A 16,972-nucleotide genomic window follows, 5' to 3' on the forward strand; every position below is an offset into this window, starting at 1 on the left:
GTATACTGTGGTGGGTAGTACGCTGGACAGATGGCGGTAGTGTGTAAACGTCAAACGCAAGGGAATTGACTATGCGCGCCACAGGTGGCGGTACTACCAACTACGATACTTTTAAATTGACCGTTAAATGCATGTTCGATGAACAACTTGCGAGTGTTATGTCTGTTTGTCTGTGGCTTTAGGGTGGGTAGGTGCTGCTACTGTACCTTTCGATCAATGGCAGTATGATTGGTGGTAAGTTCCCATCTAGAGTTATGTACTATAATTAATCACGTTTTTTATTAATTCATGCGTGAAATTTACGATTAACATAGTTGAAGATGATTAACTTAATTCGTATAGCAAATTAAGTAGGGTAAATGATGGCTTCGGCAGCCATCGACTGTTTTCGGCAACCACAATTTAAACGTTAATTTCGATGTATTTTCTCACTAAAACACTTCGCTGAATGTATTTAAACGATTCCTTAGTTTTTCAGCTTCAATCCTAATACATTTTTACGACTGAGCAAACCTGTTATGCCAGGTGTTTCTGCAAAAGAAACATAAGCACATCAAAATACGGCTGATTTCGAGTTGCCGATAATAGAACAGCTGGTTTACACGCAGTTTAAACGGAAAGGTTGCCGAAGTAAAAGAGGCTGCCGACAATAGTCACACTCACCTGAGAAGTTTGTAGCGCCTTAAAAACGTTTTCAAACCGTTTTGGACAGTTTTGTTGATTGGAATGGATAGAATACCTAGCAGCAGATGAATGTAAACAAACAGACACATCATGTGTGTGCGTGACACTGAGAAAATGCTAATAGAAGTGCGGAAGCTGCTTAGATTGACGAGAATACGTAAATTCCCCTACTTGTTTTCGGTCGGTACATTTTCATAAATTTCATAAAAAATACTGAATATTTATAGATCATTTTAACAACGTTGCATCTTTCAGGGTGGCCAGCAAACCGGGAAATATCCGGGAATTTGAAAAGTAACCGGGAAAAACCCGGGAATTCAACGAGAGAACCGGGAAAAAAATTGACCATACCATACGAACAAATTTTTACACCATAATTTCAGAATAAACCATTAAAACAGAGTGATTCTTTACCAAATGAATGTCTTGCTCTATTTGCTGCATAGCTTTCTTCAGTTTCCCGTCCTTTTGTTTTTTTAGAATCGCTTTAAGTCACAATCAACGATTTTATGATTCGTGAGCGTTCACTCAGAGCCCCAGAGTCACGAATTTGACAGGTTTTATGTACATTTGCCTTTCAATCTCTTTTTGTGTCCAACAAGTACAAACTATCATTATAACATCTAATGATTTCAAAATTCCGAAAATCATCATAGCAAGTGAGTGGAAGCAAGCCTGGTGATACCACTTGATACGATCCACAAATCATTGGCAGAATGGATGACTTGCACAGTGCATGTCACTTCAAATTGTTTGGGGAGTAAATCTCGGATATTAGTGCCATTTCAGGCATGAAATTTGCATCTCTACGCAGCAAACATGCACACTAAGCTCGGTAAAATCTCCAACAGCTAATTAGCGCGGCATATTGTTTTGCTGATATAATTGTTTGTTAGTTGAGTCTCGGCAACATAATTTGCAGAACTGGTCGGTTGTTGAAATCTCGGAAATAAAAATTAAGTGTGTGAGTAAGCAGTTTTATTGTCGTACTCTGGTATCTGATAATTCCTCCAGAGAATGCGAAGTAGTATCAGAACAAGGGCTTCCAGATCGTATCTCCTTAAGAATGGGATGTGTGTGACCAATCACAACGTCCGATTTTTGACGGCATTTTCTTCAACATCAAATAAATTTCAAACGGCCAGTTTAAAATGTGAAGTGCAGTGCAACCAACAATCAATACGAAACTAACGATTTTAAGGCCATCGTTCGGACATTTTGAGCCGTTTGTCTGTGATTTGGGTGGTTTTCCAGGAAACGTCCCGAAAATCCTGTGAAGGAAAGCGAATATCGGGAAACAAATTCCGTCCGATTGTAGCCAAGGATTTTGTTTTGAATTTGGGTGGAAAAGTGCATTCAACTTCAAGTGGTGTGCTTTTTCCGGGAAAGTGGCATTTCCACCCAAAGAGAATATGCACGTGAGTGTATATGTGCGCGCAAGGAAATTCAATCTTGCGCCTATGTTTTCCCGGGAATTTCCCAAGAAAGTATACCATATTTTTATACCAGGACATTCTGCAGACTATGCACAACATGATGGTATACATAAACATATGATTTTCGAAAATTTGTAGCATGGTTTTTCAATTTCCAAACCATGCGCCAAACATTCTCGCTGTAAATTCGTCACGGACATAGTAAAGAAGCAATAAGCAATTACGCATTTGTTTTACCACGTTGCCACATTTTCTTGTTCGTAGGTCCACGAGTCCTTTTTCGCTAGTTCGCTCATCATATCAAATTGATCAGGAATTCTTCCGAATGTCAAAAATTATATCGAAGACCTACGACGGATCCGAAATTGAAATTGAGATCTCCATATATTCTTTCATCATATCAAACTGAACAGGAGTTCTTCAAAATCTTATCTTATCTATCGAAGACCTACGACTTATCGGGAATTGAAATCGAATCCTGCATATTCCCTCATCACATCAAATTGATCATTAATTCTTCCGAATAATCCGAAATTATATATAAAACGTATGACTAATCGGAAATTGAAAATGAGTTCTCCATATATTCCACCAACACATCAAATTGATCATAAATCCTTCTGTAGACATTCGGGCAGTTAGAATATATTTCATAATACAAGGATGGTCAAAAATTCTTCCAAACTATCAGAAGTTATATGGAAACCCTTCGATTGATTGTAAATTGAAATCAAATTCTCCATTAATTCCTTGATCATATCATATTGGAATTATCAGGAATTATTCCGAATAATAAGAAATTATATCGGAAAATGAAATCGAGTTCTCCATATGTTCCCTCATCACATAAAATTGATCAGGATTTCTTCCAAATTATCAGAATTAATATCGAACACGTATGACTTATAGGAAATTGAAATTGAGTTCTCCATATATTCCTTCAACATATCAAATTAATCAGAAATCCTTCTGAAGAACTTCGGGCAGTTCGAATGTATTTCAAAATACAAGGATGATCAGGAATTATTTCGAAATTTCACCGAATTATCAGAAGTTATATGGAAACCCTATGACTGATTGGAAATTGAAATCGATTTCACCATAATGTGTACCCTATGTACCATATCAAAGTGTTCAGAAATTCTTCCGGATTATCAGAAATTATATTGAAGGTCTTCGACTAATAGAACAATTGCAACCAAGTTTCCATATATATCTCAATCAAATCAGGTTGATCAGGAATTCGTTCGAATTATCAGAAATTATAAAAAAAAACTTCCTGATCAGAAGTTAAAATCGAGTTGTCCTTATGCCCTTACCATATTAAATTGATCAGGAATTCTTTCGTGTGACCAAAAATTGTATCGAATACCTACGAATGGTGGGTAATTGAAATCGAGTTTTATCAGGACATCTTCCAAATTATCAGAAATTATATCGAAGACCTACGACTGATCGGAAATTGAAATCGAATGATCCATATACACCCTAGCAAAGTGATAATGAATTCTTCCGAATTATCAGAAATCATATTCAGGGCCTTCGACTTATAGAAGAATTGTCATCGATTTTTCCATATAGGTATATCTTTATCATATCAGGTTGATCGGCTATACTTCCGAAATATCAGAAATTATATCGAACACATACGGCTAATTGGAAATTAAAATTGAGTTCCCCAAATATTCCCTCATCATATCAGATTTATAAGGAATTCTTCCGAATCAGCAGAAATTATAAAAAAGACCAATTACTGATCGGAAATTGAATTCGAGGTCTTTGAATATTTCCTCATCATATCAAAGTGATCAGGAATTCTTCCGGATTATCAGAAATTATATTGAAGGTCTTCGACTAATAGAACAATTGCAACCAAGTTTCCATATATATCTCAATCAAATCGGGTTGATCAGGAATTCTTTCGAATTATCAGAAATTATTTAAAAAAAGACTATTTCTGACCAGATATTGAAATCGAGTTCTCCTTATTCCATGACCATATCAAATTGACAAGGAATTCTTCCGAATTATCATACATTATATCGAAGGCTTACGACTGATCGGAAATCCAAATCGAGTTTTCCATATATTCCTTCATCATATCAAAGTGATCAGGAATTCTTCCGAATTATCATATATTATACCGAAGGCCTTCGATTAAAAGAAGAATTGAAATCGAGCTCTCCATATATATCCTTTTTCCATCAAATTGAATAGAAATTGTCAGTTGGTCAGTAAGAATGTATTTACAAAATGTAATAATGATCAGGAATCATATAGAAGACTTTCAAATAATCAAAAATTTGTTTTAAACCCTTTGAATACTATCCAACAATGTCAGTTTGATAAATAATTCATTCGAATTATCATAAATGATACGAAGACCTACGATCGGAGATTGAAATCGAGCTCTCCATATATTCCCTGGTCATATCAGAGTGATCGGGAGCAGTGCTGAGATTTGTCATTGTCATTGACAGACTTTTGCGCGATATTGACAAAATTGTTTGTCACATAGTCAATGATAGACTTGATCCTCAAAAAAATCTTTGTCAAAATCTCATTCATTTTTTCGTCAATGACAAAGATTCACCTGGTAACAGAAAAGGTAATTTCTTGCATTCTGAGTCACATTATTGTTATCCAAGCTGTTCAGGACGTAGATGCTTGTTCACTTTAATGGCTCCATGTGAATGTTTTCCTCAAGACATTTAATTTCATTTTAAATTTAGCTAATAAACAAATCAGCACATGTTCGTCACTGACAAAAATGCCACTGACAATTGACATGGTTTGCCTTGACGATGACTGTTAGCTCAAACGAGTGACCAAAGCAGAATTTTGAGTATCACCGTGTATTGTCGAAATTGTGCAGCACTGATCGGGAGTCCTTCTGATTATCTTTGGTCTGTAAGAATGTATTTTCAAAATTTAGTATTGATCAGGAGCCATGTAGACGATCTTCAAATGATCTTGAAATAAAACCATTTGAATATTCTTACATCATATGAGATTGGTTAGGAATTCTTCCGAATTATAAGAAATTATTTCGAGGACTTCCAACTTATAGAAAAATTTATATTGTGTTCTCCATATATTCGCTTCTCATATCAAGTCATCTTCCGAAGATCTTCGGTCAGTTAGAATGTATTTTCAAAATATAAAGATGGTTAGTCGAAGTCTTTCAAATGATCTTAAATTGAAATTCAATCTTTTGAATATTATCGTCCCATATGAGGTTGATCAGTAATTCCTCCAATTTATCAGAATTTATATCGAAGACTTACGACTTACAGGAAATTGAAATCGATTCTCCATATATTCGCTCATCATATCAAAGTGATCAGTAATTATTATGATGATCGTCGGTCAGATAGAATGTAGCAAAACTTCGAATATTCAAAGGATTTTATTTCAATTTCTGACCGTTTACAGATCTTCGACATGATTCCTGTTCAACGCTATGGTATGAAAATACGTTCTTATTGACTGAAGATCTTCAGAAGAATTGCTGATATATTTGTTATAAAAGGGGCGCTGGTGGTGTAGTGGTAAGCGTGATTCCCAAAAGGCCTGGGTTCAATCCAAGTCGGCACCACCGGGGTTTTCTGAGGAATAAAATTTCTTATCACGCCGTTAAACCGTTGGTCCCCAGTCCATGAGTTGATGGGCTCAGGTGTGGAAACTATCTCCCTGGTGCCGGTAGCATTGGTACTCAGTACGCAAAAGAAAATCGACGGAAACAAACCAAGGATTTTTTTATATGATAAAGAAATATATGGAGAACTCGATTTCAATTTTTTTATTAGTCCAAGGTCTTCGATATAATTTTTGATAGTTCGAAAGTATTCCTAATCAACCTCATATGATGAGAGAATATTCAATGGAATTATTTTTAATGTTTAATCATGTGATTCTTATATTTTGAAATGCATTCTTACTGACCGAAGATCTTCATAAGAATTTTTAATAATTTCGATTTGATAAGGAAATATTATATCAATTTATCAATTTATTTATTTAGTTAGTCGTTAATCAAAAGCGTAGATTACATTATAATATCATTACTTATGATCTATGATTTCGCAGTGCTTGGAATTATTTTTCATTTTTAGCGGTGATATATTTAGGACTATCAATTCACAGTTTTCATTATATATAGATATCATCTGACTTATCGGTCCATATTTCGCTTAGCTAGTGCGGTGGCGATGTACCGCGAACAAATGGCTATTACGCAATTTTCGAAACGGTGCATAAAAATTAAGTCTTGATAATAAATAACCTGAGTCAATGCGTTGCGAAGCTATATTGTTTACGAAAGAGACCAAGAGACGATGCTCTCTCAATACCTGAATGTTGATTAACAAGCAACATGCTTCATAAGATGGGAGAAGAAATGCTGTCCATCCCAATTAACTCATATAATAAAAACTACTTTTGGATTGACTCTATTCGTTCAATTGTGTAAGGTGTAAAGTGGAAACCAAAACGCTTTATAAAATAAAATTGCTTTATAAAATAAATATGAATTGCCTGCTCTAAGAATTATTGTGTTATAATGATCCACAATTGCTTATTTAGAATCTAGAAAAACACGTAAATCTTTTATTTTATATATTATTTATTTTATCAAACAAACTTTTACAACACCACGTCTAAAAAAACATGTACTTCATCAGCATGAATAAGCAGTTTGAGCTTTTTCAAAATAAGAGAGATATCGTTAACGTACAAAATGAAAAGAAGAGGTTCGAAGTGCGAGCCCTGAGGAACTCTTGACAGGACTTGAAATGAATTAGATTTTTTTCTCGCAGTATCTTACAATTTTCTGACGGTCCGTTCCCAAGTATCACTTGCAAAATCGTTCTTGACAAATAAAACAAATCCCAGCTGTAAATAAGTTCTATATTAATTGCTTGCAAAACGTCTTGTTTTATACCCGTTGTATTGTTTTTGTGAAGTATTCAACCTTTCTGACATGCTGTTTATCTTGAAGTTATAATTCGGTATTGAATGTCTCAATTATCGGTTTACAACATATTTATAAAAAAAAAACTTGGTGAAAACTTGCTAGCCTTATAAACAACATCTTTTCGTATGTCAGTTTTAGAAACGTGAGCAAATATGAATACATCTTAAATATAACTTATTTAAAATATGAAAGTAATAAGTTATATTTCAGTGGTACACATGACTAGCAAATTTTCATCAAATACCATCAGTTATAAATGTGTTATAAACAGGTAATTAAGAGTTGCAATACCGAATTATAACTTCATTATATGATACAAGTAATGTTCTTGTTTTTCGAATACATTTCATTCATGTTTTATCATCCCAAGTATGGTGTGTAGAAGAGAAACGTAAGATAACTAAAAATAAGTTAACATTCTATTTTTTCCCAAAAAAAAAGATGTTTGCAAAAATTGGGAATTTTATGAAGAATATGGTGTACAATTCTATTAACATATCAAGCTTTTTCTAAAGAGCCCATGAGTTTTTTGAAAGTAGAATGTAAAGATTCTCCAAAAAATTGCATCTGCATTGGGAGTATGAGATCTCATTTTATGCCCTTTTTTCACACAATTAAATACCCCAGAATAATAACTTTTGTTAGTTGATGATGGAAACATAAAAAAAAATTCATTCGTTGGAAGGATGAAATTTATTTGCAACATGCCCAAATTAGTAGGTTGCGTTTTAATTATAATTAAGTTGCGCTAGCCAATTATATTTACCATAACATATGTGTTTTATATAGAAATCACCTCTTGCGCTTTTATCGTGTGACTAGACTAAGTAAAAAATCTTGAAAGCGATTCTGCTGATTTTTACTTGATTTATTTGGTTTAGTCCTAAGAAAACATTTTTTTTTAAATAAACTGCAATGTCTCATTTACACCAATGACTGCGAGCAGAATGCTCTCATTTTCTGAATCAGAAATGAATGAAATCAGCATGCGTTGATTGAAAATGCCATAGATATGAATTTTAATTTCAGGAGGAAATTAAGATACTATTTATTTGGCTATTTGGAAGAATATTTCAATAAAAATATTACAATCATAATCTGTGGCGAATATAAAAGTTTCACCTGCTATATTTGTTGTCACCCACACACGCTCAAATTCTTTAGATTAAGATTGGATAACGACTTCCTAATTATTTTTTTTTATGAAATTGCGATGCACTATTCATGTGATTGAAATTCTTACAATAAACCAGAATTACAATAAAAAGTGTTTCGGAGAAAAAAATTTCTGATCAGCCGTAAGGCTTCTATATAATTTCTGATGATTCGAAAGAATTTTATATGATGGGAGAATTTGGAATAATTCCTGATCATTCTTATATGGTGGGATACTATTCAAACGATGTAGATTCAATTTTTGGTCATTTGAAGGTCTCGACATTATTCCTGAGATCCTTATATTTTGAAATACATTCTAACTGAAAAGATCTTCAGATGAATTTATGATCAATTTGACATGATAAGAAAATATAAGGAGAACTCGATACCAATTTCTGATCAGCCGTAAAGCTTCCAACTAACTTCTGATAATTCGGAAGAATTTCGAAATATTTCCTGACTATCGTTGTATTTTGAAATACATTCTAACTGCCCGAAGATTTTCAGAAGGATTTCTGATCAATTTGATATGTTGATGGAATATATGGAGAACTCAATTTCAATTTCCCGTCAGTCGTAGGTCTTCGATGTAATTTCTTATAATTCGGGAGAATTCCTGATCAATTGATGTGATGATGGAATATATGGAGAACTCGATTTCAATTTCCAATCAGTGGCAATTTCTGATAATTCGTAAACAATTCTGATCAATATGATATGATGAGGGAATTAATGGAGAATGCGATTTCAATTTCCAATCAGTCGTAGGGATTCCATATAACCTCTGATAATTTGAAAGAATTTCAAAATAATTCCTGACCATCCTTGTATTTTTAAAATCAGTCTAACTTCCCGAATGTCTTCAGAAGGATTTCTGATCAATTTGATATATTGATGGAATCTATGGAGAACTATATTTCAATTTCCGATTAGTCATACGTGTTAGGTATAATTTCTGATAATTCGCAAGAATTCCTGATCAATTTGATATGATGTGGAAATATTCAAAGACCTCGAATTCAATTTCCGATCAGTAATTGGTCTTTTTTATAATTTCTGCTGATTCGGAAGAATTCCTTATAAATCTGATATGATGAGGGAATATTTGGGGAACTCAATTTTAATTTCCAATTAGCCGTATGTGTTCGATATAATTTCTGATATTTCGGAAGTATAGCCGATCAACCTGATATGATAAAGATATACCTATATGGAAAAATCGATGACAATTCTTCTATAAGTCGAAGGCCCTGAATATGATTTCTGATAATTCGGAAGAATTCATTATCACTTTGCTAGGGTGTATATGGATCATTCGATTTCAATTTCCGATCAGTCGTAGGTCTTCGATATAATTTCTGATAATTTGGAAGATGTCCTGATAAAACTCGATTTCAATTACCCACCATTCGTAGGTATTCGATACAATTTTTGGTCACACGAAAGAATTCCTGATCAATTTAATATGGTAAGGGCATAAGGACAACTCGATTTTAACTTCTGATCAGGAAGTTTTTTTTTATAATTTCTGATAATTCGAACGAATTCCTGATCAACCTGATTTGATTGAGATATATATGGAAACTTGGTTGCAATTGTTCTATTAGTCGAAGACCTTCAATATAATTTCTGATAATCCGGAAGAATTTCTGAACACTTTGATATGGTACATAGGGTACACATTATGGTGAAATCGATTTCAATTTCCAATCAGTCATAGGGTTTCCATATAACTTCTGATAATTCGGTGAAATTTCGAAATAATTCCTGATCATCCTTGTATTTTGAAATACATTCGAACTGCCCGAAGTTCTTCAGAAGGATTTCTGATTAATTTGATATGTTGAAGGAATATATGGAGAACTCAATTTCAATTTCCTATAAGTCATACGTGTTCGATATTAATTCTGATAATTTGGAAGAAATCCTGATCAATTTTATGTGATGAGGGAACATATGGAGAACTCGATTTCATTTTCCGATATAATTTCTTATTATTCGGAATAATTCCTGATAATTCCAATATGATATGATCAAGGAATTAATGGAGAATTTGATTTCAATTTACAATCAATCGAAGGGTTTCCATATAACTTCTGATAGTTTGGAAGAATTTTTGACCATCCTTGTATTATGAAATATATTCTAACTGCCCGAATGTCTACAGAAGGATTTATGATCAATTTGATGTGTTGGTGGAATATATGGAGAACTCATTTTCAATTTCCGATTAGTCATACGTTTTATATATAATTTCGGATTATTCGGAAGAATTAATGATCAATTTGATGTGATGAGGGAATATGCAGGATTCGATTTCAATTCCCGATAAGTCGTAGGTCTTCGATAGATAAGATAAGATTTTGAAGAACTCCTGTTCAGTTTGATATGATGAAAGAATATATGGAGATCTCAATTTCAATTTCGGATCCGTCGTAGGTCTTCGATATAATTTTTGACATTCGGAAGAATTCCTGATCAATTTGATATGATGAGCGAACTAGCGAAAAAGGACTCGTGGACCTACGAACAAGAAAATGTGGCAACGTGGTAAAACAAATGCGTAATTGCTTATTGCTTCTTTACTATGTCCGTGACGAATTTACAGCGAGAATGTTTGGCGCATGGTTTGGAAATTGAAAAACCATGCTACAAATTTTCGAAAATCATATGTTTATGTATACCATCATGTTGTGCATAGTCTGCAGAATGTCCTGGTATAAAAATATGGTATACTTTCTTGGGAAATTCCCGGGAAAACATAGGCGCAAGATTGCATTTCCTTGCGCGCACATATACACTCACGTGCATATTCTCTTTGGGTGGAAATGCCATTTTCCCGGAAAAAGCACACCACTTGAAGTTGAATGCACTTTTCCACCCAAATTTTACCCCACTAGGAAAACAAAATCCTTGGCTACAATCGGACGGAATTTGTTTCCCGATATTCGCTTTCCTTCACAGGATTTTCGGGACGTTTCCTGGAAAACCACCCAAATCACAGACAAACGGCTCAAAATGTCCGAACGATGGCCTTAAATTGGCTCACTACTTGACTAGCCACAGCGAAAGCAAACGAATAACGTACACCATTCTAGTCGAAATTCTAGTACTACACAATGTTAGTTTTGATTCGCTATGAAAGTTTGACAGATAAAATGAGGGGTTAGTGGATTTTTCTATGTTTCGAGGGGTGCATCGATTAAGCCAAAAAGTTGAGCTCGTTTCTTCGGGACCTTCTAGCATAGAGGTAACTCTAAGACTAGAAGGTCCCGAAATAACGTGCTCAACTTTTTGGCTCAGCTCTGGTACTCTCTTCGGTCCCAAGCTAATCGATTCACCCCTCGAAACGGTTCTGTGACACTACCCCGAATGTCACTACCCCGAACGCCGTTACCCCGAACGGTACACTACCCCGAACGCCGTTACCCCGAATAGTACACAACCCCGAATGCCCATTACCCCGAATGACCATTACCCCGAATCCATTTCCAAAAGCTGTAAGCTGTATTTTTGTTTATTATAGTCACTCCTGGAATCTTCCTTCGCATATATAAAAAGAAGAGAAAAACTTATTAATGGGTCAAGGGGTTTTAGGAGACCTTAATGGATCAAAGGGTTTTCCCTTGTTTGAAAATATAAGAAAAGGAAATAATGAATTCTTTGGATATACGATAAAGAAGGAAATATTTCCTTCTTTGCATATATAACAATATAAAATGACAAAAAAAAGTGATAAATTACTAATTTCATCATCTTTTCTGGAGAATGGTACATTCTGCGGAATGGTTTTCTGGGGAATGTTATAGAATCGGTGTAACTGGTATTATTAGCAGTAAAAACAAGCAGATTTTTTTCCAAAGGCATTATAATCCTTCACGCAGCGATCTGGGTGTATGAGATTCACATGTTCTGCATTGAAGTTTCCCTCTTTAGTGACACTTTAACAAATGGATTGAAAATATAATAATATTCCTTCATAATCGAATATTCTAAGATGAGAATATTCCCATTTTCCTTCTGAAAGAACTGCTCATATTCAAAAGAAGGAGAAATATCCAATAAAGATTTCTTTTCCCTTAATTTCTTCATGAGCTGTTCTTTCGTATTAAATTGAACCATAGTTCATGAAAAGAAGAAAAAATATCCATTTATTTTCTAAAATTAATTATTATTATTTTTAATCATGTTGTGGTCCAATTAAGTTTGAAAGAATAGCTCATGATCAAAAGAAGGAAAAAATTCCAATTACTGTTTATTAAATTACTTTTTCTCCTTCTACAATTACATTCCAGTGTTTAAAAGTATGAAAACCTCAAAACTCCAAAGAACTGCTCATGTCTAAAAAAAGGAAGAATTTCTCAACGGTGTTCCAAGAAACAAATCAAATAATGATGAATAATAAATGAACTGAAAACAAGCATACTGGTTTTGGATTATTATTCTATATATAAAAATGAAAATGCTTTAAACGGCTCAATACATTAATATAGGGAAAAGAGGGGCATAGTGAGCATCCTGTGCTTTGGGAATGGGTTTCTAGCTACTCGAAGCAAATTAATTGGTAGTTGGGTTAATCTCATATTAAATCTTCCATTTGCATGGTTTGAAATTTAAGGTGGGTTGCAATCTGCTCACTATGCTCAATATATAGTAAGAAAATTGCCAAGGTTGAAAAATTCCTAACTTTTTTTTTTTCGTGGGTATGGTATTCGGGGAAATGTAGCACAATCCTTATCCTTTTAATCGCATGCTGTTCTTCCGTTTGTCTTAATTTCGGGGTTATGGTCATTCGGGGTAGTAGGGTATTCGGGGTAATGGCCATTCGGGGTAGTAGGACATTCGGGGTAGTAGCTTTCGGGGTAACGGCGTTCGGGGTAGTGACATTCGGGGTAGTGTCACAGAATCCTCGAAACATAGGAAAAACCAATAACCCCTCATTTTATCTGTCAAACTTTCATAGCGAATCAAAACAAACATTGCGTAGTACTAGAATAGGGTACGTTAATCGTTTGCTTGGGACCAATAGGCTACTAAAGTGGTGAGCCAATTTAAAATCGTTAGTTTCGTATTGATTGTTGCTTCTAGTCTTAGAGTTACCTCTATGGTGCAACTCAAAACACACATCGTTGTCTTAAAATGACGTTTCTGTTGGAAAAATACTACGATCACAGACAAACAGACATCCCAACAAACAATTGCCTATTGAAGAAACGACTTCTTGACGATTTTATTCCACTTCATGCTTAATAATACTTGTACTATTTTTAATAATAACTTCTTGTTCAGGCTTTGTTCACACAAATCTGTAGAATTTATTCAACCACAACATCGAAATATTTGGTGTTGAATAAGGTATGTCGAGAAGCTTTTATTCGACTTACAAGAGTTGTAGCAGAGCTTATTTTTTTTTTTTTTTTTTTTTTTTTTTTTAGTATCAAGCTGGAGCTGCGTGACAGCTTAATTTTCAAGACTTGACCCATTTGAATAAATTTTGCTTCTATCTTTGACAATACAGCAGAAGGACTAGCCTATGTTGGCCGCTTGAACACTGGATTCCGTGTTCACTACTGAGCTTTGTATCAAATAAGTTAATTTAAAGAACGTATCAATCATTTCAAGATTTCGCGACCGCACCGAACAAATTCTATAAGCTCAAAAGCGTTTGACAAGCTCTACCGAATTGCGTATCACTTCTGCGTAAGCTCCGTAGCCGTAGGCGCGTTGAATCCGACAGTCGGCAAAGGTTTAACCTGTACCAACACCGCTTAAGGAACGACCTCGAGTCAGTGAAACCGTTTATAGTTAAACATCTAAATTACGTAAGATACGAAAATCGCGCAAATTGTGAACGCCACGCGAAACAACCGTAGAGAAAAAAAACAACTTATTATCACTTAAAGAGTGCCACCAAAATAAATGTGATAGCCTATGTTGGCAAGTTGATAAATTTTGGTTTCCTCCCTAAATATTCTACTTATTTTACTGTTGAGCTTTGTTTCAATTTAGTTATTTTACCGCACGTATCAATCATTTCAAGATTTCGCGACCGTACCGAACAAATTCTATACTACAGAAGCTCAAAAAAAAAAAAAAAAAAAAAAAAAAAAAAAAAAAAAAAAAAAAAAAAACTTTTGGTGAGCTCTACCGCATTGCAAATCACTTCTGCGTAAGCTCCGTAGACGTAGGCGCGTTGATTCCGACTGACGCGAAAAGTTAAACATGCATCAATACCACATAAGGAAAGATCGATTTTACGTATGGTTTAGTTCATAGATTAACATTGATTGCTGTTTACAAATGTAAGTACTTGAACACTAAGAAATAAGTTAACTCAAATGCTTTAATCGCATATATAAGAGATTTCGCGTATTGAGAGAATAATATAGTAATCGAGTACAACAAACTCAGGGGAATACAATACCTCCAAAAGTTTAAAAGCTATTAATTGTCACATTCCTTTCCTTTTCTTATTTCCTAAACTATTCCTCTCCTTGTTAATCTGCTAAATGCTATTGGTCTGCCTGCGTTTTCTTTTTTTTTTTTTTAATTCAATACTAAATAAGAAGATTTATTCTACAACTATAAAGGTTAGTTGCCTCCCTAAGCGGACCACCCGCATCCTAATTCTTTTGTTAATCTACTTAATGTCATTAGACTTTCTGAAGTTTATTATTTAAATTCATTTGATGGTTATGATATCTCATTAGTCTAATTTAATAAATTATTAAAAGCTCTAAGTCACCTAATCAATCATAACCCATGCTTTATTAAGTATCTGCACTTGTGCTTGTAATCTAAAATTAAACGTGTTTCAAGTACTTTTGATTTTGACCTATACCTATTTATTATATCTTAGTTCGACCCAGGTGACACCTTCAAGTGACTAAAATGCTTCATTTTGAAGTTAGTTTCCTAGCTGATTTTTAAATTACATAGGGTATATGCTCCAACTACGCTCACACGTTTCCACTATGTCGTCCCACAAAATTACGTATGGATATATCACAATAGAAGCACGCAACAGTGGAAATCCCGAGCCATAGTTCAAACATTTATCCCAAATCAAAATGAAGCACATATAAGATTAGTTACAATACCATGTACAAAAATGATGTTTAAAATTGTTCCCTGAGTAATACTTCAATGAAAACAACAATGAAAGCTTGTCACGCAAGTAGAAGGAGCACCGTTGGGCACTTTCTGAAATATTTCAATAGTATAATTCCCTTGCAAACCCAAATAAATCTATCTGCGTAAAAATAAATAAAATAAGAGTGATTTGCGGCAAAACCCGCCAGTATCACACCCAACGTCAGTGCCTATACGTAAGCGTACTACGACGCGGCTCTCAATAAAAGGAGTAACAAGTGTGATACTATCACTGCTGGACTAGATCTTTTGTTCTCTCATGCAGTGGTTTATCAGAGAGGGGAAGCTCAGTAATCCTCATTGCCTGCCCATGGCGCCATTCTATCGCGGCATGAGCCAGCAACGTCGGCCACAAACCCACCGTCTCCAACACTCCACTAGCATGAAATTAAGCCCGCCCACCAACAGCAAGGTGCAAAAACTAGCCAAGGGGAGGGAAGAGTTGTAGCAGAGCTTATTCGATCGATTTTTTGATTATTCAGCGTTTATTAGACATTCCTTTAACAGCGATGGTATAAAGGTGTATATAGACGCTTGATTCTCATGTGAAATAATGTTTAATTAGACACTATTATACATTTATTAAACGATTATTCAACTATGGCATAATTAATCCGAAAATAAGAACGGGACAGAGCAGGGTTGTTTTCTCTCTCGTTAGTGATTTCCCATCCAACAACAACACATGTCGTTGGATGGGATTCAAAACCATGACCTTCCGATCACCAGCCGCTTGCCTTGCTACCCTAGCTATCCTAGTGAACATCATATGGGCAGCTAAATAAGTAATAAAAGCGTGAATCCGAAAACCTATCAGCACTCCCAGCCGTAACTCTAGCTAATTCAAGGAGATGTGAGAATAATTAATTCATTCATAGTTTAACATGAGACCAACGTTACCTCTCCATCTCTCTAATTTCGATGGAAAGGATGCTATTCTTTTCAATAGATCTATGAATTGGTTGTCTTGAGTGATACGATCTATGATTACGATTTAAAAATTAGGCGTAGAAAATAAATAAAAAAAAAAGGGTTGAGATTGTTGGGATTGAACTCGCGACCTTCTACTTGGAAAGCGCAAACGGTAACCACTATGCTACCAATTTCGTTTTGTTGTTAGCCTGAAGCAGGAGCTCATACTAGTGTGATGGCCCGTCATGCTCCGAATATAGTTGATCGGAGCATAAAATGTAATTTTTCAAACATATAAATTTGGTGGGTAGGTATATCCTAGTGTATACAACTAGAATAAAGGCCTAACAACTTTTGTAAACAATGACTCGATGATTTCTAGGAATTCAAGACACACCCACGTTTGCGTTGGTGTGTCTTGAATTACAATTACAAAAGCTGTTAGACCCTTATTTTAGCTCTAGATATGGTACAGCGAAACACGGAGGGCGGGCGATTTTATGGGGTATTTCCCCTACACGTCTTCATCAACTCCCAAGCTAACTAGGTTTTGTTGTTACGATTCCGAACAAAGGACTTTTTTCTTTCCTTCACTGATGGCTAAAGAAGAATGTTTCTTTATATAACATATTTATCGATTATTCCGTGTACTATT

This window comes from Ochlerotatus camptorhynchus, unplaced genomic scaffold (assembly GCF_037179485.1).
Source record: "Ochlerotatus camptorhynchus isolate MF236.1 unplaced genomic scaffold, CSIRO-AGI_Acam_v1.1 ptg000176l, whole genome shotgun sequence".
Lineage (NCBI taxonomy): Eukaryota > Metazoa > Arthropoda > Insecta > Diptera > Culicidae > Ochlerotatus > Ochlerotatus camptorhynchus.